The 25441-nt window shown below is 45.0% G+C and overlaps 1 long non-coding RNA gene and 2 pseudogenes across 1 annotated transcript in view; 1 reads left to right on the forward strand and 2 right to left on the reverse strand.

Annotated features, from left to right (window-relative positions):
• Positions 1–3205, forward strand: part of LOC134935407 (uncharacterized) — a 119134-nt gene extending 115929 nt beyond the window's left edge. The window contains exon 3 of the long non-coding RNA XR_010180116.1: positions 1970–3205. This is a non-coding gene — a long non-coding RNA (uncharacterized LOC134935407). The remainder of the gene's footprint in view (positions 1–1969) is intronic.
• A 19616-nt stretch (positions 3206–22821) lies between these two features.
• LOC134937607 (5S ribosomal RNA) lies at positions 22822–22940 on the reverse strand (annotated as a pseudogene).
• A 178-nt stretch (positions 22941–23118) lies between these two features.
• On the reverse strand, positions 23119–23237 carry LOC134938424 (5S ribosomal RNA; annotated as a pseudogene).
• Positions 23238–25441: the final 2204 nt, after the last annotated feature.

Below are 25441 nucleotides of genomic sequence, written 5' to 3' on the forward strand. Positions count from 1 at the left end.
AATCCGAGCCTCGCGAGAATCCGACAGCGTCATGATGACGTTCGGGCGCGCTCGGGTTAACCGAGCAAGGCGGGAAGATCCGAGTCGCTCGGACCCGTGAAAAAAAACATGAAGTTCGGGCGGGTTCGGATTCAGAGAAACCGAACCCGCTCATCTCTAGTATGAACCTCTCCAGTAGCTTAATACCACAGTACACACCCTAACTTGCATGTGGATACTTTACTCCTGTAAATGCTATTCCATGTAAGCTGTATTTTATTGTCCTGAATTGCTATTGGCATTCCTGTGTAAGAAGCCATTGCACTGGCTCTGCCACTGTGCTGGGATAAAAGCATACTTACATCAGTCTCCAAGTCGTCATCTGAAACCTACCTGCTACATTTGGCCACATTGCATACATTAATATCCCAGCATGGGTTCTGGGCTGGAGAAGTCATTGCACAGTAGAGTTGATCACAAATAGTTTTACATACTGCAGTGTCTGTTGAATTTGTTAGTGGCCAGAAATATGGAATTCTTTCAGTTAATGAACATACTGTAGACCAGCGGTTCCCAAACTTTTTAAAATCATTATGATAAACTATTGTAAATGTCAACATAATGACTGCATCCCCACTTATGAACCATCACTTGTAAGATATACAAGGGAATTGCATATGACTCAACATCGCTCGTACTCTGTACACTTAGGTATGGATCATTCCCGGTGCTAAAACACATAAGGAAAGCTGTGCAGATGTACGCTGACCTCTGCATCGGCCCCTATTTCTGTATTTGTTCTTTTCTGTACTTAGCATATTTATTCCTATGTTAATTTGGAGAAAACCATTTGCTGATGATTTTCAAACGAAAATGCCACCAAATTTAGCCCATGCTAAATGGTCCCACACCAATTACACCAACAGGCATAGCTTACACAGACTGTAGCATTATCACAGCAAAGCTCTTCCATTATTTATTACAAGTTATTATGCTGTTCTGTGTCCAGATGACGCAGAGATACTGTAGCTGAAGGTCAAGATGTAACAGGCCGAGTTTGAACCTGTGATTCTTATTTCATGCTCATTATTTTCTTTCACAGTCTCTATCACATTTGCACATTAATTCTTGTAAAATCTATTCATAGCCGTTGCAGCTGTTCTGATAGAAGCAAAAGTTTCTCTTTGTCACCCATAGTTTAGGCAAGGTATGAGTGTTTAAATGTGCCATTTACATGCTGTATTGTTTCTGTGGGAAAATTAGAAGTGGAGAAAACACAGATCTTGCACCTACAGTGAGTATGTGTTACCACTAAAGCTATAGATGTATTACATACATATGATAAACAATGTGAAATATATGCTAAATAGCCACAGTATGTGAACACCCTAACGTCACACCCATATGTACAGACTGTAATCCATTCAGCCTAAACAACGTTAAAAAGGTAAGGTACTGATGTTAGGCAATAAGGCCTGGCTCTTGGTGATTTGAGGCAGTGTACAGATGCTTGGACATGGAAACCCAATCCTTAAAGCTGCCAGAGAACAGTTCTTTTGCTGACGCTGCATCCGAGGCAATGTCAAACTCGTTAGTGAGAGCTGCAACTTGCAACCTAAGGATTTTGGCACAGGACGTGCTTTGGATCTCAGCGGCCAATTTCTGTGAACCTGTATGGCCTTGCTCTTTCTAGCTGAGCTGTTGTTGCTTCTAGACATTTCCAGTCAGAATAACGACACTTACAGTTGACTCTAGCAGAGCAGAGATTTGGCAAACTGAGTTGCCATCTTAAGTCAGTGCCACGTGGAAAGTCACTAAGCTTCTCAGCTTTTCTGCTGCTAATGTTTGCCTATGGAGCTTGCACGCGGCTATGTGCTTGATTTTATGTACCTGTGTAGGATGTGTTAGAATATTATTGGTGGAATTTTTGGACTGCTCATAGCGGGACATTTCATAGATGATTTCTAATTGTTGTCTGTTTTCTTTGCAGATGTTTATGCTGTTAATGCTTGGAATTAATGTACCGGTTTTGGAAAAGCAGAGCTATACCATACTGTTTTGGTGTAAAATCACTTGTTTCTAAAGGAAATATGGGAAAATGTTTAACAGTCAGCATGGAATGCGGTCATATGACAGGCGATCGGGATCCCGGCATCGACATGATGAGCCCACAATGGGCTTTTTTGCGCTCGCAACCCCTCCCTCCCCCCCTTCCCCGCCAGCATTCTGCTGCCGGGATCCCAGGGGTATGCTGACTGTGGGGATCCCGGCAGCCGGCAATGCGATCCCAACCCGTCAGCATATGTCCATCCATACTATCAGTTCCAAGCCACTGATCAACTCAGACACTGCTGGAGGACTGGCTTATGGAGCTCTGCATGTTTCTGCTGCATATGTGAAACGGAATTCACTTTAAACAAGCTGCACAGAAGTCATGAAATGGTGCCTCCCTCACATTTAGAGCATACATTGTATAAACAGTTACAGCACAGATTCATGACGCTTGATAGGAAGTCCCTTGTATGTTGACCTTTGACCTCGATCACACCTATCCGCTATTAATGGCCTTTCCGTACATTAATAAAATGCATGAAAGGTGAATTTAATAATAGAACAAAAGTGAGATAATGGTGTAATTAAAACTATTGTGCTCTAACATACTAACACTGCATTTAATATTTTAGGGAACAGCATTTATGAGCGCTCATGTGTTAATGTGTACTGCCATTATAATATATTGTACTCGTAAATGCAGAATGCACAAAATACTTGGATAAAATCTGAAAAATGCAAGAGAAAAAATATGCCTATAGCGTGTAATGGTTTCGGACATTTACTGGCCATTTTCCCAGTGTAAATACGAGCCCTCAGGTTATTGTTCAACTTTAGCATCGCACTTGCAAGTGGCTCATAAGTGTAAAGTGTAAAGCAATACCATGTCATGCATCATGACCTTTTCCTGAACTGTCTTCCTCTCACCTTGCAACAGGCCTCACTGGTTCCAACTCCATCTGGTTTAGATTCCATTTCTACCCTCCATTCTCCACTTCAGTCATGGAATCCTTATCTGTGCTTTGCAAGGGGATTTATTAAGTAATAGAACAGCTTATTTAGCTTAAGGGTTCCCGTAAAAAAGAACAAATGAAGATATAATTATTGCATCTATTTCACCATCTATACAACATACTGTACTTCTGATAATATTTAAGCCTGCATTAAATGTTTATTTCTGCACAAAGCAGCATTTCACCTTGTGAGTGAGTTTCTTACATGTTAACTAAACTGTGAAAAAATTAATTTGACTGTAATTGAATTCTTAATGTAAAGCTGTAAGTGATTGACTAATACAAGTAAAACATTCAAGTCTTAAGGTGGGTACACACTGGTAGATATATCTGCCGATCAATTGATCGGCAGATATATCTATGGACGGATCGGGCAGTGTGTTGTGCATACACACTGGGGTAGATGTATTAACCTGGAGAAGGCATAAGGAAGTGATAAACCAGTGATAGGTGCAAGGTGATATACGCACCAGCCAATCTGCTCCAATATGTAAATTAACAGTTAGGATCTGATTGTCTGGTGCATTTATCACCTTGCACATATCACTGGTTTATAACTTCCTTATGCCTTCTCCAGGTTAATACATCTGCCCCACTGCCCGATCCGTCGGGACTGACGTCATGAACTGGGTGGGCACCAGTTCATCTGTCAATCACCGCCGGCTGCCGCAGCATGTGTACAGGCGGTCGGCCGTCTGCCCGTATACACACAGCGACGCGCCAATATATCGGTAGATATATTGGGCGTCGGCTGTGCTGTGGGGACGACGCAATACGTCTGTGAACGACGGAGCTCACAGACGTATCGCCCATACACATTGGCCGACGGACCCGCGATATATCGGCCGTTCAAGAGAACGACCGATATATCGATCAGTGTGTACCCACCTTTACAAAAACACCAAGATCCTCAAGTGATTTATTAAATATTTATATCTTTTAGAAATAATCAAGAGGATTTCGCCAGAAAAATAATACAATATAATATAATACAATAATGAAAGTACCTTAATCAAGAGTGCAATAATAAAACTTTATTAATATGTTATTGGATATTTATAACAGAGGCGGAACTAGCGGCGGTGCAGCCGGTGCATTGCAAACGATCTGTTAATGGAGTCACTAAGGTAGAAAAGTCAGGCAAAAACCTTTTGTAATAGCATGCCAAACCCAAGAAGGATCTCAACTCTTTTTTGGTAGTTGGAACTGGGGCATCAGCTAGGGCCTGTACCTTACTCACAAGAGGCTTCAGACACCCATTGAGACACCCATTGCCCAATACATAACCTACGTAGTTAGTTTTATTTTTACCCAGCACACATTTCCTTAAATTAGCAGTTAAACTTGCTTTGTGCAAAGACTGAAGAACAGCCCTAAGCGTGTTAACATGGGCACTCCAATGCTGACTATATATAACAATATCGTCCAAATAGGCTGCAGCATCATTTTGATGAGGATGAAGCACCCGGTCCATTAACCTCTGAAAAGAGGCTGGGGCACTATGCAGGCAGAAGGACATTGTTTTTAACTGGAAAAGGCCTAGCGAGTGGAGTCTTCTTCTTAGCTTTCTCCAACAACTCAGTCTGCCAATACTCCTTTTTGAGGTCAAGGGTAGAAATATATCTGGCTGAACCTAATCAAGGAGATAGTCGACCCTTGGCATTGGGTAGGCATCAAATTTTGAGACAGCATTAACTTTTTGTAAGTCTACGCAAAACCTTATAGAACCGTCTGGCTTAAGGACCAACACAATAGGGCTACACCAGTCTCTAAATGACTCCGCAAGTACCCCTAATTTCAACATCTCTTGTACTTCCTTAATTACTTGTGCTTGTTTCCCCTTTGGAAGTCTATAAGGTCTTTGTCTAACAACTACCCCTGGTGGGGTTATGATATCATGTAAGACTAAATTGATTCTCCCTGGTTTATCTGAAAAAAAAAAAACATCTGTGAACTCTTTAAGAAGGTTCCCCAAGGGAGGTTTCAAACTGTCTAAATCTAGAGGTTCAAGGGGAGAAGCAACCCCTTCCAACTGGGGAACCTGTGGACCAATGTCAGTATGGCCACTAGCAGGTTCTACAAAAAAATACTGATTAACATGATAGATCTGCCTACCTCAACGGGAGTCAGGTTGAGAGACCATGTAATTTACATCCCCAACCTTTCTAATCACTTCAAATGGTCCCTGCCACTTTGCTAGTAGCTTACTACCCTGAGTAAGCAGCAACAAAAGGTCTTTATCATATGGTGAAAAAAACTCTAGTTCGGGCATTGCAATTATAGAGAAGTTTTTGAGCCTCCTGGGCATTTGCCAAATTCTCCCGGGCCAATTGATCTATTAGGTCCATGCGATTACGCATCTGAACCACATATTGAAGGACACTGTCGCCCTCTATTAGCTGTTCTTCCCCTTATGCAAAAGATCAAGAACACCACATGGCTCCCTCCCATACAGAAGCTCAAAAGGGGCAAAGTCAGTTGAAGCCTGGGGAACTTCAATGATTGCAAACAAATAGGGAAGAAGCTCATCCCACATTTTTTCTGTCTCCATAAACTTCTTTAACATGGATTTTAATGTACAATTGAAGCTATCAGTTTGGGGATGATATACTGAGATTCTGACAGATTTAATTTTTAAAAACTTTAACACCCCCTGCATTCATTTGGACATAAAGTTTGTTCCCTGGTCCATAAGGATTTCTGTAGGTAACCCAACCCTGGAAAACAGGTCCAACAATTTAATCTCAACCTGTTTGGCTGTGGCAACCCTCGAGGGAAATGACTCTGGATAACGTGTAGCATAATCCACTACAACTAAAATGAATTTATAACCTTTAGATGGTGGTTCAATCAGATCCACTAAATCAAACCCTATTTTTGCAAAAGGGACCCCTACAATTGCAAAGAGGTATCAGTGGAGCAGGAGACGTCGGTTTACCGCTGTTTTTTGACACAAGCAGCACAAAACCGAGAGCTTTCAGCATAAACACCTGGCCAAAAGAACCGGGAGGATATTATCTCCACCATCTTATCACGTACCAAATGACCACCCCAGGGAACTGCATGAGCCAAAAACAATACCTGTTTTCTGAAAGGGCCTGGGACCACCAACTGTCGCATCACCTCCCCCGTTTGTTTGTGCTTGTCCAGACGATATAAAATCTCTCCAAGCAACACAAAAATGGGATATTTTTTTTAACTTTGTTACATGTGACAACATGACACCATCCACCAAAAGAACATTTTCAAAGGCCCTTTTTAAAGCAGGATCTTCCTGTTGAGCCTTTCTTAAACCAGGCTGAGGCGCAAGGGGAAGTGACAAGAGCTCTTCATTAATACTATTTAGCTGGATCTCATCACTTCTAGGCACAATAGTATTGATAGGTTCATCAGGATTAATAGGCACATTAGCATTTACAGGTTCATCATTAATAGGCACATTAGCACAAGCAGGCACATCAACATTTACAGGCACATTACGATCAGCATTGTTATGGGAAGGGATCTTTTCTCCCATCAAAACATGATGAGTAAGCCAGTCTCTGTGATCCCTTCTCCTTTGTTTCTTAGATTTAGGAGCCTGTACTTGGGACATAAACAAATCTGGGGAAAAAGGAAATGTCTCTCCAAGGGTTACTGCAGGCACCTGTTCCTCTGGCAAAACAAGGGCCCGGAAGTGAGGCCAGTCATGACCTACTAACACAGGGGCTGGTAACCACGGACAAACACACACACGTAATTTGGCAGTCTTCCCCCTAATCATCAAAGGGACCATGGTGGTAGGAAAGGCCCAAACATCTCCATGTACACCACAAATGCAGACTAGTTCATGGGGCAACAATAACTCTGGGGACAACATATCCCTTTGTATCAGGGTAGTAGCAGAGCCAAAGTCTACCAACCCCTCAACCAGTCTATTTCCGACTTGTACACGTACCTGTATCCTAGGTGGGAGAGGACAGGTCTCTACAGCTGTAAAGACACCGGAGAAAGAACAATCCATCTGGGGACATAGCCACTGTTTGTGCCCATCTTGGCCACATGAGGAACAAACCTGCGTTGGAGTTGTTGGGGAAGTCACCAGCTCTGGACCTCCAATGTCCGGTAAACTAGCGGCCAACGTCTTACCTGTAAAACGACCTCTCGGCCAAACACCCTCTTTATGCATAGTGAGGGGAGAAGCTGTGGGCCTCAATTTCCCAGAGGTCAGCGTCTGAGAGGGAGACTGGCGTCTATACAGATCCCGACGTGGGGACACCTTACCCCGAGACAACGGTTGCTGCAGGGACAGACGTGAAGACTCTGGCGTGGTTAAAGTAGAAAGGTTCTCCATACCTTCCTGCACCAGCAATGCATTTTCTACTAGCCGGACTGTAGAGTCTAAAGTGTCAACCCGATGCAGCTGGACCCAGCGAGTAATCTTGGCAGGAAGGAGAGCAGTAAATTGTTCCAAGGTGATCAACTCCACTAGCCGGGCAGAGTTATTTTGGTCAGGTTAGAGTCACTTAACCGCAAGGCTGGCTAGCTTCTGGGCCACAACACGCGGCCTCATCAGGGTCATAGGAAACAGACCTGAATTTTCGGGGGTATGCTTCTGGAAAAAGGCCAAATCGATCGGCCACAGCAGCCTTCACGTGGTCATAATCTTTTGCATCTTCCAGCGACAGGGCAGCATATGCAGCTTTGGCCTCCCCTGTTAGCAGAGGGGCAATCCGTAGGGCCTAGGATTCTTTGGGCCACACATGCATGGTAGCAAACCTTTCAATGGTTGTGAGAAATGCCTCCACATCATCTGAGGCCTGCATTTTGGGGAATACTGGAGCATTCCCTACTGCTTGTTTCTGTTTAAAGAAGTCCAACATCTGTTGCATGACGGATTCCATGGTCGCCTGTTCAGGATCCTTTGCACAGGACGCACTTATCCCTCTTCTGACACCACAATGTAGCAGGTAAGTTCCAGTCGACCAATGTGAGGCAGAAGTATTGTAAACAAGTAAGCTTTTATTTCCGGCTGACAGATAGCCACTGTAATAGCTTCTTACAAAGGATACCATCAACAGTTCAAAATAACAATTCAGCTTACTTGAAGACAGTCAGCGTATTCACAGCAGTTTCAGGGTGTAGATTTCCCCTCATTCCCCCCTACCAGTATACCAGTAACGGACTGGGCCTCCATTTCGGCCCACGCGCTTGTCACGGGGGGGGGGGGGTTGGGGTTGGGCGTGTGCACATCACTGGGGGGGGGGCACGTCATGTAATACAGGGGTGTGTTGCGAGTCTAGGGGGCGTGGACTCATGACACGCCCCCATTACCATGACGACACTTGCTGGGGTGTCCCCATTTCCATGAAGACCGGTGGGGGCGGCTAAACCAGAGAGCCAGAGGCTGCGTTGCGCGTGGCCATCCGGCTCACTGGGGGACCGGACCAGCCCACCTGCCCATCGGCCCTTCTAGCATATGCTAGAAGTGCCAGATGGCCAGTCCGGCCCTGCCCCCTACTAACTCATAGAAACATAGAATTTGACGGCAGATAAGAACCACTTGGCCCATCTAGTCTGCCCCTTTTTTTTATCCTTTAGGCAATCTCAACCCTTTTTGAACCTTAATTCTTTGTAAGGATATTCATATGCCTATCCCAAGCATGTTTAAATTGCTCTACAGTCTTAGCCTCTACCACCTCTGATGGGAGGCTAGTCCACTTATCCACTACCCTTTCTGTGAAGTAATTTTTCCTACTCATCTGGCCTGGTTTTTATACCCTAGCTCAGTGGTTTCCAAACTTTTTTGAATCACGGCGCCCTAGAATATCAGAATTTTTTTCATGGCACCCCTAGGCCAAAAATTTCTTATTGAGAAATTTAGAAATAAATATTTATTTAGGTAAATTGTATTTATATGTCATACTTAGGCTCAATTGTGTGGTGAGGGACAAGATTTGCATCTGTTTGTCCCCATATTGTATGACTGACAGCCACCAGCACTAGTTTTGCCTATTATATTGACCATAAATAATTTGAATTGGTCCTTGACCACCAACCCAGGGCACCCCTGCAAGTGTCCCGAGGCACCCCAGGGAGCCACGGCACACAGTTTGGGAACCAATGCCTTAGCTGGTCCTTATTAAGGAAAGGGTGTGGATCCTACCTGAGCTGCAGGTGATTAACCCCTTCCTCAGAATGTGGGGGAGAGCTACCCTGACACACTGTGACATAGGTATACAGGGGCATTCTAAAACACACTGTATAGTGTACTGGGGAGCACTGTGTGACAGTGTACTGGGGGGCACCCTGTAACACATAGTGTACGGGGGGCACTGTGTGACAAATGTGTATGAGGGGCAGTCTGTTACGTATAGGGCCCCATTTATCACTCTCTAAAGGGGATATATCCTCCTTTCAGTGTTCAGCAAACAGCGATAAACTAACTTTACTGCTGTGTGCCCTGATACTTCTCTCATCATTTCTAGATGGCAATAGTGGTATGATCCCCATTGCTGCCTTTCGGGCTTCAGCAAAGCCTTCCAGGCATTGTTGGGTAACCGCCAAATGAAGCTGTCATGCACATGCTCACACTGCCTGTCGCGCATGTGCATTACACAGATTGCAACCGCTTACAGCATAAGGCTGCCAGCAGCAGCGCAAAGGACATCACTGAGGAGGCAGACTGCTCACCGGAGAGATAAGTAATGCTGAATACCAGCTGAATATTTGTTTTTCCAAATATGCTGCTGGTATTAAGACAGTAATTAATACAAGAAATTATTGTTGATAAATGGGGCCAATAGTGTACTGGGGGGGAGTCTGTGAGATTTAGGCAATCAGACATATTGGGGGGAATTCAAATGTTTGAAAAGTCAGTTGGGTGTCTGTTTTTTCCTATCTAATAGACAGGAAAAAACACAGAGACCCACGACTTTTTAAACATTTGAATTCCCCCCATTGTGTACTCAGGGTCAGTCTGTGTTCTATGCAGGCACTGGTCAGCATATTGTGTACTAGGGACACATTCATTTAATAGTTATTAGATATTCACTTAGCATAGATCTGCTTTGGGTGAAGGAGGCATTAGAGTAGGTGTTAGTGATTTTATGTCAGGCTGGTCAGGAGTAGGGAGATCTCACATATCTTTAGTGTATTAGAGGACGTGTGTGGGGGGGGGGTATTAGAGGACGTGTGGGGGGGCAGGGGGGGCAAAGCATATTGTTGCACCTGGGCCCACCACTCGCTAGTTCCGGCACTGACTCATTGGCAAGTGTGAGGGAGGGGAGTGGATTTCCAGTTGTCTAGAGCTCCCCTTACTATCCAGCACCTCAAACATGGCCACAAAAGCAGTAGTATATAATATGATTTTCCTAGGTCTGTAACCACAACATGCAGCATAAGGGATCCCAGAAGTCTGCTGTGTGTGTGGATCTGAGCACTCTGTCATTGGATGGACTAGGGAGCAGCAGCCAGCAAATAGAGACAGCAGCCTTACCATAAAGTGGGAGAAAGTGTTCTTAAAAAGCACAGTTCTGCCTCCTACTGGTTACAATATGTATGTATATTTATTATAGGATGTTTAACCTTTTTCTGACCACTTAGGTTATTCGTAGGAGTTAAATTTGTTTGATACAGAATGTTCATATATTTAAACTCGCTCCCCTACAACCTATACTATAGACCAGTGGTTACCAAACTTTTTCAGTTCATGGTACCCTTAGTGTCTCTGACTTTTTACGCGCACCCCTAGCGTCAAATTCAACTAACATCAGTTAACGTAACACTAGCAACAACAAGCAAGGATCTCTTACCATAACAACCTCCTATGTGTGTAGGAATTTAGTATGATATCCCGGCTGGCGGGATGCCGGCTGTTAGAATACAGACGCCGGCATCCGTATACTGTAAATCCCTAAAGGGAGGAGGTAAAACTGTTCCCCCTCCCCGATATCCCTTAACCCTCCCTTTCCGCAGCCTAACCCTAACCTCCCCTCTTAGTGCCTGACCGAAACCTTCCCCCGGAAGTGTCTAAACTCAGCCCTCCCTTCCCCACAGCCTAACCATAACCCTCCCCCCCCTTTGCGCCTAAACTTAACCTCACCCAGTGGTGCCCAACCCTAACCCCCCCCACCCCGCAGCCTAACCCTAAACTCCCTCCCCCCCCCCCGCCGCCTACTGTGTGATGTAATGTGAATAAGGGACACTATTGTGTGATGTAATGTGAATAAGGGACACTGCTGTGTGATGTAATGTGAATAAGGTACACTACTGTGTGAGGTAATGTTAATAAGGTTGCACTACTGTGTGGTGTAACTTTTCCCAGCAAGAACACACCCTTTTTTCAGACATGAGTCCTCAGCGTGCGCTGTGCCTATTTAAAATATGAGAGGTGGGAGCGCCAATACTCTTGCTGGCACAAGGCACCAAAATGAGGATTGCTATGGGTGAGGGGTGATGGGAGTTGCTGGATGCTGTTGTGATCTGTGTTGCTGGGTGATGGATTCTGTACTGGGAGAGAGGTGCTGGGTCAGAGGAGGAACTAGCATCAGGACTAGGAGGCACCAGCCAAAATCTTGCCTGGGGCTTTGCCTTGTAAATGATTGCCACTTTAAAAAAAAAAACGGGTAGAAAGTCCTGCACCTCTGGCCACTCTGAGGCTATTACATATAGCCCTTGGAGAGAGATAAAGTGTATGGAGGAGAGAGCTAAAGTGTACAGAGATAACGTACCAACTAACCAGCTCCTGTAATTTTTCATACCCAGGCTGTGACATGGCAGTTAGGATCTGGTTGTCTGGTACTTTACCTCCATCCACTGTATCTCTCTCCAAGGCTTAGTACATAGACCCCTAGTTAGAGGACAGAGGAACAACAGGACAGGGAGGGAGAGATACTTTTGAGTGTCATCAGCATAAAGATGGTACTAGAGGCTGAAGCTTAATCGGGCTTCTGACAGTGAGAATGGCTATTTGGTAGGGAATTTAGAAATCTTAAATTAAGCTCTAATGGGGTTGTTAATAGAGATGAGCGCCTGAAATTTTTCGGGTTTTGTGTTTTGGTTTTGGGTTCGGTTCCGCGGCCGTGTTTTGGGTTCGAACGCGTTTTGGCAAAACCTCACCGAATTTTTTTTGTCGGATTCGGGTGTGTTTTGGATTCGGGTGTTTTTTTCCAAAAACACTAAAAAACAGCTTAAATCATAGAATTTGGGGGTCATTTTGATCCCAAAGTATTATTAACCTCAAAAACCATAATTTACACTCATTTTCAGTCTATTCTGAATACCTTACACCTCACAATATTATTTTTAGTCCTAAAATTTGCACCGAGGTCGCTGTGTGAGTAAGATAAGCGACCCTAGTGGCCGACACAAACACCGGGCCCATCTAGGAGTGGCACTGCAGTGTCACGCAGGATGTCCCTTCCAAAAAACCCTCCCCAAACAGCACATGATGCAAAGAAAAAAAGAGGCGCAATGAGGTAGCTGTGTGAGTAAGATTAGCGACCCTAGTGGCCGACACAAACACCGGGCCCATCTAGGAGTGGCACTGCAGTGTCACGCAGGATGGCCCTTCCAAAAAACCCTCCCCAAACAGCACATGACGCAAAGAAAAAAAGAGGCGCAATGAGGTAGCTGTGTGAGTAAGATTAGCGACCCTAGTGGCCGACACAAACACCGGGCCCATCTAGGAGTGTCACTGCAGTGTCACGCAGGATGGCCCTTCCAAAAAACCCTCCCCAAACAGCACATGACGCAAAGAAAAAAAGAGGCGCAATGAGGTAGCTGACTGTGTGAGTAAGATTAGCGACCCTAGTGGCCGACACAAACACCGGGCCCATCTAGGAGTGGCACTGCAGTGTCACGCAGGATGTCCCTTCCAAAAAACCCTCCCCAAACAGCACATGACGCAAAGAAAAAAAGAGGCGCAATGAGGTAGCTGTGTGAGTAAGATTAGCGACCCTAGTGGCCGACACAAACACCGGGCCCATCTAGGAGTGGCACTGCAGTGTCACGCAGGATGGCCCTTCCAAAAAACCCTCCCCAAACAGCACATGACGCAAAGAAAAAAAGAGGCGCAATGAGGTAGCTGTGTGAGTAAGATTAGCGACCCTAGTGGCCGACACAAACACCGGGCACATCTAGGAGTGGCACTGCAGTGTCACGCAGGATGTCCCTTCCAAAAAACCCTCCCCAAACAGCACATGACGCAAAGAAAAAAAGAGGCGCAATGAGGTAGCTGACTGTGTGAGTAAGATTAGCGACCCTAGTGGCCGACACAAACACCGGGCCCATCTAGGAGTGGCACTGCAGTGTCACGCAGGATGTCCCTTCCAAAAAACCCTCCCCAAACAGCACATGACGCAAAGAAAAAAAGAGGCGCAATGAGGTAGCTGACTGTGTGAGTAAGATTAGCGACCCTAGTGGCCGACACAAACACCGGGCCCATCTAGGAGTGGCACTGCAGTGTCACGCAGGATGTCCCTTCCAAAAAACCCTCCCCAAACAGCACATGACGCAAAGAAAAAAAGAGGCGCAATGAGGTAGCTGACTGTGTGAGTAAGATTAGCGACCCTAGTGGCCGACACAAACACCGGGCCCATCTAGGAGTGGCACTGCAGTGTCACGCAGGATGTCCCTTCCAAAAAACCCTCCCCAATCAGCACATGATGCAAAGAAAAAGAAAAGAAAAAAGAGGTGCAAGATGGAATTGTCCTTGGGCCCTCCCACCCACCCTTATGTTGTATAAACAAAACAGGACATGCACACTTTAACCAACCCATCATTTCAGTGACAGGGTCTGCCACACGACTGTGACTGATATGACGGGTTGGTTTGGACCCCCCCCAAAAAAGAAGCAATTAATCTCTCCTTGCACAAACTGGCTCTACAGAGGCAAGATGTCCACCTCATCTTCACCCTCCGATATATCACCGTGTACATCCCCCTCCTCACAGATTATCAATTCGTCCCCACTGGAATCCACCATCTCAGCTCCCTGTGTACTTTGTGGAGGCAATTGCTGCTGGTCAATGTCTCCGCGGAGGAATTGATTATAATTCATTTTAATGAACATCATCTTCTCCACATTTTCTGGATGTAACCTCGTACGCCGATTGCTGACAAGGTGAGCGGCGGCACTAAACACTCTTTCGGAGTACACACTTGTGGGAGGGCAACTTAGGTAGAATAAAGCCAGTTTGTGCAAGGGCCTCCAAATTGCCTCTTTTTCCTGCCAGTATAAGTACGGACTGTGTGACGTGCCTACTTGGATGCGGTCACTCATATAATCCTCCACCATTCTATCAATGTTGAGAGAATCATATGCAGTGACAGTAGACGACATGTCCGTAATCGTTGTCAGGTCCTTCAGTCCGGACCAGATGTCAGCATCAGCAGTCGCTCCAGACTGCCCTGCATCACCGCCAGCGGGTGGGCTCGGAATTCTGAGCCTTTTCCTCGCACCCCCAGTTGCGGGAGAATGTGAAGGAGGAGATGTTGACAGGTCGCGTTCCGCTTGACTTGACAATTTTGTCACCAGCAGGTCTTTCAACCCCAGCAGACCTGTGTCTGCCGGAAAGAGAGATCCAAGGTAGGCTTTAAATCTAGGATCGAGCACGGTGGCCAAAATGTAGTGCTCTGATTTCAACAGATTGACCACCCGTGAATCCTTGTTAAGCGAATTAAGGGCTGCATCCACAAGTCCCACATGCCTAGCGGAATCGCTCCCTTTTAGCTCCTTCTTCAATGCCTCCAGCTTCTTCTGCAAAAGCCTGATGAGGGGAATGACCTGACTCAGGCTGGCAGTGTCTGAACTGACTTCACGTGTGGCAAGTTCAAAGGGCATCAGAACCTTGCACAACGTTGAAATCATTCTCCACTGCACTTGAGACAGGTGCATTCCACCTACTATATCGTGCTCAATTGTATAGGCTTGAATGGCCTTTTGCTGCTCCTCCAACCTCTGAAGCATATAGAGGGTTGAATTCCACCTCGTTACCACTTCTTGCTTCAGATGATGGCAGGGCAGGTTCAGTAGTTTTTGGTGGTGCTCCAGTCTTCTGTACGTGGTGCCTGTACGCCGAAAGTGTCCCGCAATTTTTCTGGCCACCGACAGCATCTCTTGCACGCCCCTGTCGTTTTTTAAAAAATTCTGCACCACCAAATTCAAGGTATGTGCAAAACATGGGACGTGCTGGAATTTGCCCATTTTTAATGCACACACAATATTGCTGGCGTTGTCCGATGCCACAAATCCACAGGAGAGTCCAATTGGGGTAAGCCATTCCGCGATGATCTTCCTCAGTTGCCGTAAGAGGTTTTCAGCTGTGTGCGTATTCTGGAAAGCGGTGATACAAAGCGTAGCCTGCCTAGGAAAGAGTTGGCGTTTGCGAGATGCTGCTACTGGTGCCGCCGCTGCTGTTCTTGCGGCGGGAGTCCATACATCTACCCAGTGGGCTGTCACAGTCATATAGTCCTGACCCTGCCCTGCTCCACTTGTCCACATGTCCGTGGTTAAGTGGACATTGGGTACAACTGCATTTTTTAGGACACTGGTGAGTCTTTTTCTAACGTCCGTGTACATTCTCGGTATCGCCTGCCTAGAGAAGTGGAACCTAGATGGTATTTGGTAACGGGGGCACACTGCCTCAATAAATTGTCTAGTTCCCTGTGAACTAACGGCGGATACCGGACGCACGTCTAACACCAACATAGTTGTCAAGGACTCAGTTATCCGCTTTGCAGTAGGATGACTGCTGTGATATTTCATCTTCCTCGCAAAGGACTGTTGAACAGTCAATTGCTTACTGGAAGTAGTACAAGTGGGCTTACGACTTCCCCTCTGGGATGACCATCGACTCCCAGCGGCAACAACAGCAGCGCCAGCAGCAGTAGGCGTTACACGCAAGGATGCATCGGAGGAATCCCAGGCAGGAGAGGACTCGTCAGACTTGCCAGTGACATGGCCTGCAGGACTATTGGCATTCCTGGGGAAGGAGGAAATTGACACTGAGGGAGTTGGTGGGGTGGTTTGCGTGAGCTTGGTTACAAGAGGAAGGGATTTACTGGTCAGTGGACTGCTTCCGCTGTCACCCAAAGTTTTTGAACTTGTCACTGACTTATTATGAATGCGCTGCAGGTGACGTATAAGGGAGGATGTTCCGAGGTGGTTAACGTCCTTACCCCTACTTATTACAGCTTGACAAAGGGAACACACGGCTTGACACCTGTTGTCCGCATTTCTGGTGAAATACCTCCACACCGAAGAGCTGATTTTTTTGGTATTTTCACCTGGCATGTCAACGGCCATATTCCTCCCACGGACAACAGGTGTCTCCCCGGGTGCCTGACTTAAACAAACCACCTCACCATCAGAATCCTTCTGGTCAATTTCCTCCCCAGCGCCAGCAACACCCATATCCTCCTCATCCTGGTGTACTTCAACACTGACATCTTCAATCTGACTATCAGGAACTGGACTGCGGGTGCTCCTTCCAGCACTTGCAGGGGGCATGCAAATAGTGGAAGGCGCATGCTCTTCAGGTCCAGTGTTGGGAAGGTCAGGCATCGCAACCGACACAATTGGACTCTCCTTGTGGATTTGGGATTTCAAAGAACGCACAGTTCTTTGCGGTGCTTTTGCCAGCTTGAGTCTTTTCAGTTTTCTAGCGAGAGGCTGAGTGCTTCCATCCTCATGTGAAGCTGAACCACTAGCCATGAACATAGGCCAGGGCCTCAGCCGTTCCTTGCCACTCCGTGTGGTAAATGGCATATTGGCAAGTTTACGCTTCTCCTCCGACAATTTTATTTTAGGTTTTGGAGTCCTTTTTTTTCTGATATTTGGTGTTTTGGATTTGACATGCTCTGTACTATGACATTGGGCATCGGCCTTGGCAGACGACGTTGCTGGCATTTCATCGTCTCGGCCATGACTAGTGGCAGCAGCTTCAGCACGAGGTGGAAGTGGATCTTGATCTTTCCCTAATTTTGGAACCTCAACTTTTTTGTTCTCCATATTTTATAGGCAGAACTAAAAGGCACCTCAGGTAAACAATGGAGATGGATGGATTGGATACTAGTATACAATTATGGACGGACTGCCACGGTTAGGTGGTATAAAAAAACCACGGTTAGGTGGTATATATTGTAATACAATTATGGATGGACGGACTGCCTGCCGAGTGCCGACACAGAGGTAGCCACAGCCGTGAACTACCGCACTGTACACTGGTTGATAAAGAGATAGTAGTATACTCGTAACAACTAGTATGACTGACTATGACGGTATAAAGAATGAAAAAAAAACCACGGTTAGGTGGTATATATTGTAATACAATTATGGATGGACGGACTGCCTGCCGAGTTCCGACACAGAGGTAGCCACAGCCGTGAACTACCGCACTGTACACTGGTTGATAAAGAGATAGTAGTATACTCGTAACAACTAGTATGACTGACTATGACGGTATAAAGAATGAAAAAAAAACCACGGTTAGGTGGTATATATTGTAATACAATTATGGATGGACGGACTGCCTGCCGAGTTCCGACACAGAGGTAGCCACAGCCGTGAACTACCGCACTGTACACTGGTTGATAAAGAGATAGTAGTATACTCGTAACAACTAGTATGACTGACTATGACGGTATAAAGAATGAAAAAAAAACCACGGTTAGGTGGTATATATTATAATACAATTATGGATGGACGGACTGCCTGCCGACTGCCGACACAGAGGTAGCCACAGCCGTGAACTACCGCACTGTACACTGGTTGATAAAGAGATAGTAGTATACTCGTAACAACTAGTATGACACTATGACGGTATAAAGAATGAAAAAAAAACCACGGTTAGGTGGTATATATTATAATACAATTATGGATGGACGGACTGCCTGCCGAGTGCCGACACAGAGGTAGCCACAGCCGTGAACTACCGCACTGTACACTGGTTGATAAAGAGATAGTAGTATACTCGTAACAACTAGTATGACTGACTATGACGGTATAAAGAATGAAAAAAAAACCACGGTTAGGTGGTATATATTATAATACAATTATGGATGGACGGACTGCCTGCCGACTGCCGACACAGAGGTAGCCACAGCCGTGAACTACCGCACTGTACACTGGTTGATAAAGAGATAGTAGTATACTCGTAACAACTAGTATGACACTATGACGGTATAAAGAATGAAAAAAAAACCACGGTTAGGTGGTATATATTATAATACAATTATGGATGGACGGACTGCCTGCCGACTGCCGACACAGAGGTAGCCACAGCCGTGAACTACCGCACTGTACACTGGTTGATAAAGAGATAGTAGTATACTCGTAACAACTAGTATGACACTATGACGGTATAAAGAATGAAAAAAAAACCACGGTTAGGTGGTATATATTATAATAATACAATTATGGATGGACGGACTGCCTGCCGACTGCCGACACAGAGGTAGCCACAGCCGTGAACTACCGCACTGTACACTGGTTGATAAAGAGATAGTAGTATACTCGTAACAACTAGTATGACTATGACGACGGTATAAAGAAAGAAAAAAAATACCACGGTTAGGTGGTATATAATTATACAATTATGGATGGACGGACTGCCTGCCGAGTGCCGACTGCCGACACAGAGGTAGCCACAGCCGTGAACTACCGCACTGTACTGTGTCTGCTGCTAATATAGACTGGTTGATAAAGAGATAGTATACAACAATATACTACTATACTGGTGGTCAGGCACTGGTCACCACTAGTCACACTGGCAGTGGCACTCCTGCAGCAAAAGTGTGCACTGTTTAATTTTAAATTAATATAATATTATGTACTCCTGGCTCCTGCTATAACAACCTGCAGTGCTCCCCAGTCTCCCCCACAATTATTATAAGCTTTTATACATTGATGTGCAGCACACTGGGCTGAGCTGAGTGCACACAGACTGAGTCACACTGTGTGACTGCTGTGTATCGTTTTTTTCAGGCAGAGAACGGATATAGCAGAGAACGGATATATTAAATAAAAGTTAACTTAACAACAACTGCACTGGTCACTGTGGTAAACTCTGTCTGCACAATCTCTCTCTCTCTCTCTCTCTCTTCTAATCTATTCTAATGGAGAGGACGCCAGCCACGTCCTCTCCCTATCAATCTCAATGCACGTGTGAAAATGGCGGCGACGCGCGGCTCCTTATATAGAATCCGAGTCTCGCGAGAATCCGACAGCGTCATGATGACGTTCGGGCGCGCTCGGGTTAACCGAGCAAGGCGGGAAGATCCGAGTCGCTCGGACCCGTGAAAAAAAAAGTGAAGTTCGTGCGGGTTCGGATTCAAAGAAACCGAACCCGCTCATCTCTAATATAAAGCCCTCACTCACTCACTCACTCACTCACTCACTCACTCACTCACTCACTCATTCACTCACTGCCTTATCACTAATTCTCTTACTTCCCGATATGTTAGGAAGCTGAAATTTAACATAGGTATTCTTCATGTGGGAAATAGGAAAACTATGTAATTAGAATTTTAATAAACCTCCCCTAAGGGGATTAAAAGGGGGATGACATAGTGACATCATCATTACCAATGCGTGGCTTGAGTTGCGTGAACGATAACGCCGATACAGACAAACGGATCAGAATTTAGATTGCACCTCCAGTGTGTAAAATTTAATAAACTACAAAAATGTTCCTGTCACTTTTTACCATATCTGCTACAGGTGCTCCTCAGGTAATGTTAAGAACCATGGATTAATATTTACTTACATTAAGATGTCTCAAATTTACATCTCTATACGTAGATTTACCAAATTTTGAACACTCATTTATATTTACAACCGTGAAAATCAGAAACTCCCGTGCAAAGAATGGGTAGAATAGCTAGTATAGTATACAATATTATATATATATATATATATATATATATATATCAGGGCCGTAACTAGGTGTGTGCGAGAGGGGCCTCGCACACAGCGCAGAGCCCTGGGGAGCGCACAGTCACGGCCTTGTTTAACACTGTATGGAGCATCAGAGCTCCGTACAGCTCCACTGCCCAGCGCAGCCCGCCCCAGCACAGCAAGCCACCTCAGCTCCACTGTACGGACTCCGTACAGTGGAGCTGAGGCGGCTTGCGGCTGGGGCATGTTGGCGGGTCCTCCCCGCTCCCATACTCCGTACTACGGAGCATGGGAGCGGGGAGGATCCACCAACATGCCCCAGCCGCAAGCCTCAGCTCCACTGTACGGAGCTTCAGAGTGGGGAGGACCCGCCAACATGCCCCAGCTGCAGGCGCCGCTCAGCTCCATTGCCCAGCCGCAGCCCGCCCCAGCACAGCAGCACCAGCCAGTATCACAGAGGACAGCGGGGAGAGATGGTAAGTGACTGTCTCTCTCTCTCTATCGACGCAGTCTGCCGTAATGTGTAAAGAGGGGGACTGGCTGCCGTAATGTGTAAAAAAGGGACGCTGTCTGCCGTAATGTGTAAAAAGGGGGACACTGTCTGCCGTAATGTGTAAGAAGGGGACACTGTCTGCCGTAATGTGTAAGAAGGGGACACTGTCTGCCGTAATGTGTAAGAAGGGGGACGCTGTCTGCCGTAATGTGTAAGAAGGGGTACGCCGTCTGCCGTAATGTGTAAGAAGGGGGACGCCGTCTGCCGTAATGTGTAAAAAGGGGGACGCCGTCTGCCATAATGTGTAAGAAGGGGACACTGTCTGCCGTAATGTGTAAGAAGGGGGACGACATCTGCCGTAATGTGTAAGAAGGGGGACGCCATCTGCCGTAATGTGTAAGAAGGGGGACGCCGTCTGCCGTAATGTGTAAAAAGGGGACGCTGTCTGCCATAATGTGTAAAAAGGGGGATGCTGTCTGCAGTAATGTGAAAAAAGGGAACGCTGTCTTCCATAATGTGTAAAAAGGGGGACGCTTTCTGCAGTAATGTGTAAAAAGGGGACACTGTCTGCCGTAATGTGTAAAAAGAGGACGCTGTCTGCCGTAATGTGTAAAAAGGGAGACGCTGTCTTCCGTAATGTGTAAAAAGAGGGACACTGTCTGCCGTAATGTGTAAAAAGGGGACACTGTCTGCCATAATGTGTAAAAAGGGGACGCTGTCTTCCGTAATGTGTAAAAAGGGGACGCTGTCTGTCGTAATGTGTAAAAAGGGGGATGCTGTCTGCCGTAATGTGTAAAAAGAGGGACGCTCTCTGCCGTAATGTGTAAAAAGGGGACGCTGACTGCCGTAATGTGTAAAAGGGGCTCTACCTGGTGTAATGGCGCTACTGTGCGGTGTAATTTGAATAATGGAGACTACTGTGCACCGTAGTATGAATTGGTATTATTTTGTGGCCACACCCTTTCCCCATGAAGCCATGCACCTAATTTTTTGGTGCGCGCCTATGGCGCGCACTGCCCATATATCTTACATAAGGTGGGGGGGGGCGCCAATGCTGTTTCTTGCACACAGCGCTAAAATGCCTAGTTACGGCACTGATATATATATACAGTATATATATATATATATGTGGACAAAAAGATGAGGTGGTAGAGAGCGACCAAAGGTGCCAAATAATACTTAAAAGCAGAATGGTAATATAAAAAGAGTATACAAGTTTATTGCAATGAAACGCACTACACAAAAATGGTTGTAAAAACACACAAGCTCATATAAAAAGATATATATATATATGACCCATATGGAAACGGCAAAATCAAAAAAAGTACAAAGTTAAAAAAAAAAAAAAAATTAAAACAGAGCATAGTAACATAGAACTTAAAAACCTTTGAAGTATCACTTTAGCATACAGGATAAAAAAAGTATACTAAAAAAGTTTCTAAAAGCCATAAAAGAATATAAGGCGTTCATAAGGATATAAAAGAGGAATCGAATAGCTTAACTTATTGATGAGGTTAGACCAAAGAGTAGCACCCAACGCGTTTCGTCCTATCTGGACTTCATCAAGGGGTGATTTGAGACCAGAGACAGACCATACTTATATACCCAGACTAAAAGGAAGTGATGTACGCATCACTTCCTGTAATTAATTAACATAATAGTTCTGATATTGTCTGAAACCTGTATATTACATAGCATATGCTTTTAGATATTAGTCAGAGCTTAAGAGAAGAGAAAACGAGTGAGAAATGCTGAAGGAAATGTTTAAAATTCATAAGAGACGCTCAGAGCCGCGGACTTCCGGTCCGGGCTCTGTATGACGTCATATCCGCCCCACATCCGGTTTTCGGCGTGTCGTACTGCGCCTGCGTTGGTCTTGTGCGGCGGAGGTTAATATGTTTGTTGATATCCTCTGGGACGGTTGCTTGGTTACCCGGAGGACATATTAGTGGAAAAAAGACATCTCGTTCTTGCGGCAGCCATATTGTTGGAGCCTGAGTACACGGCGGACATTCTTAGAGAAGATGGGATATCAAATTCCTGCAGCGGACATACTGAATGAATAGTTCAGTAAAAATGGTTACTAAATACAAAGGTCACAGTTTATTATATTAAAACTATATAACAATTTATGATGAGAGATATAATATTTAAATGATGGAATTGTGCTCATAAAAGGACAAATATAACAGTTATAAGTGGGAGAAAAAAGAGAAACAGTAACATGCATATATATTATTGCATATAAAGGAGTAGGTATAAAACAAAGGGAGACCTCCTGGACCAAAGTCCGTGATTAGAGGTATATTCTCCGGAGGTGTATTAATACGAATAGAGTGGTATTCATAGTATAAAGATATCGTAAAGGTCATTTATAAGTTTTATACACAATTTATTCCACTATACATTTACAACACCCGGTCTTCCAAGTGGGTCTCCCATCCTTGTACTAGCCGAGCCCAGCCTTGCTTAGCTTCCAAGTTCGGACGGCATTGGGCGTCTCCAGACTGGTATGATTGTAATGGTGATGCGGAATCGTGAGGAGAGACCTTAGTGTATGCATCAAGCTGGTGCCAAAAGTTAATTGCTTTATAAAAGTGCGATTACATTAGAGCAAGGATCAGAAGAGGGTAGAAATTATAGTAAAGGCAGAGAGGCATCATAGCGGAATGTCCCTGGAATTCAGGTTTCCTGTGCCATCTTTTTTACAGCACCTGGTCTCCCCTGGAGGTCACCCATCCAGGTACTGGCCAGGCCCAGCACTGCTTCGCTTCCAAGATCGGCCGGAATTGGGCATGTCCAGTGTGGTATGGCTGTAATGAGGAGGCAGAGGGTCACTGTAGACCCAAGGCATAAGAGAGGGGGGAGAACTGGAGGGGGGATATAAGGGGATAAAGGAGAGTAGGATCGAGGATGTATGTATAGGAAGGATGGCTTACATTACAAGAAGGGTGCTATCTCGTATCCTTCATTGAAGCCATCCGGGTGGAGAGTATTCAATTCATAGATCCAAAACATTTCTCTCCTGGAGAGGAGGTTGGAAAGGTGTCCTCCTCTTTCTCCCAACGATACCAGTTCGATACCTTTATATGTCAATGTCTCCGGATCCGAATTGTGGCATTGATGAAAATGTCTAGATACTGCATGTGTGAGGACCTTGTTCTTTATATTCCTAATATGTTCTTGGATGCGAAGTTTCAGAATTCTTTTAGTTTTGCCAATATACTTCAGACCACATGGACATTCCAACAGATAGATAACCGATGGTGTATTACAATTTATGAACCGTTTTATTCGGTATTCCTTCTTGGTGTTGGTGTTGTTAAAAGATTTTCTGTTGTGATGAAGGTACTTGCAGATGTTGCATTTTCCACACAAAAACTGCCCACACATTTCGGCATGGGGTTTCTAGTTTCAGGATTTCTTAGCATGCTAGGTGCCACCAGGTCCTTCAGGCTTTGTGACTTTCGGAAGACAAGTTTGGGTTCTTTGGTAAGGTAATCCTTTAAAATGGGATCCATTAAAAGGATGTGCCAGTGCTTCCTGAGTGTTTGTTTAATAAATTTCTCATGCCTGCTGTATGTCGTGATGAACTTGACATTGTCTTCCCTATTTTCTTTAGGTTTGTATTTCAGAAGTTCGCCTCTTTCCAATTCTTTGGTTTTTGTCATAGCTCCTTCCAGGAGTTGTGCAGGGTACCCCTTTTCCTTGAATCTCTCCTTATAAACTTCCAGTTGCTGATCCCTTTCTTCATTTCTCTTACAGTTACGTGCTATTCTGTTGAACTGAGAGAGTGGGATGTTGTCTTTCCATTGTTGCCGGTGATTGCTCCTGTAGTGCACGTAGCTGTTCATGTCTACCTTCTTGATGAAGTTGCTCGTGATAATTTCACTACCTGAGTGTGTCAGGACCAGGTCCAGAAATTCAATTCTTTCGGTGTCTTCTACTGCTGTGAAACTTAGATTCATATTGTTAGCCGAGATGTGGGTTAAAAACTCTTTAAAAACCTGTTGATCTCCTTCCCATACAATCAAAATGTCGTCAATGTACCGTTTGTAGAAAATGATGTTGTCTTGGTACGGATTATTTGTAAAAATATACTTGTTCTCCCATTGACCCATAAAAAGATTCGTGAAGCTGGGTGAAAAAATAGTCCCCATGGCTGTGCCACATATCTGGAGATAAAATCCATCTAAAAACTTAAAATAATTATGTTTTAAAATAAAAAGCATAATTTCACACAGAAAAATCCTGTGGTCCTCTGTGATTAGATTGTCCTTACTGAGGAATTCATTGCAGGCTTCAATCCCTTTGTCATGTTCTATGCAAGTGTACAAAGATTGCACATCTATTGTGACCCATCTGTATGTATCCTTCCACTGGAAATTCTCCATCAGGTTCAGAACTGTTGTAGTATCCTTTAGGTAAGCCTGTAGTTCCATGACGTATTTTCTTAGAAAAGGTCTACATATTCTGACAGATGTGAAGTCAGCGAGTCAATACCTGCCACTATGGGTCTTCTCTTTTGGTATTATTGCTTTCAGTTGCCTGGAAGAAACCAGCATCATACACAGCATGTTTGGAACAAAGGAACGCACCAACAAAAGGAGTAACTTATGTCAAAAAAAATTTAACGAAAATGTCACCTCAGAGATTGAACCTAATACTAACAATCTCGATGACATGTTTTGGAGTATAGAAAGACTCCTGACAAAGGAAGTCAAAGCATGGTGGGACATCAGGGGCCTAGAACACTACGTTAGTGTAAACAGGATCCCCAGAGGACTCAGGCTATCGAAACAACCAACTTTTGGTACGGATAACCAGGATTTCATGAAGGAGTGGGACAATACATTACATAACTGCTCCATTAACCTCATGAAACTGCTAATAGCAGAAAAGAAACGCATTATCTCAGACCTAGAATCAGAGATTAAGGAGGCTGAGAATAAAATGGAGACACATAAGGATAAAGAGGATTTTAGAATCAATGAAAAAGTTCTAAATAAAAAACTAGAACGTATA

Source organism: Pseudophryne corroboree, chromosome 6, assembly GCF_028390025.1.
Source record: "Pseudophryne corroboree isolate aPseCor3 chromosome 6, aPseCor3.hap2, whole genome shotgun sequence".
NCBI lineage: Eukaryota > Metazoa > Chordata > Amphibia > Anura > Myobatrachidae > Pseudophryne > Pseudophryne corroboree.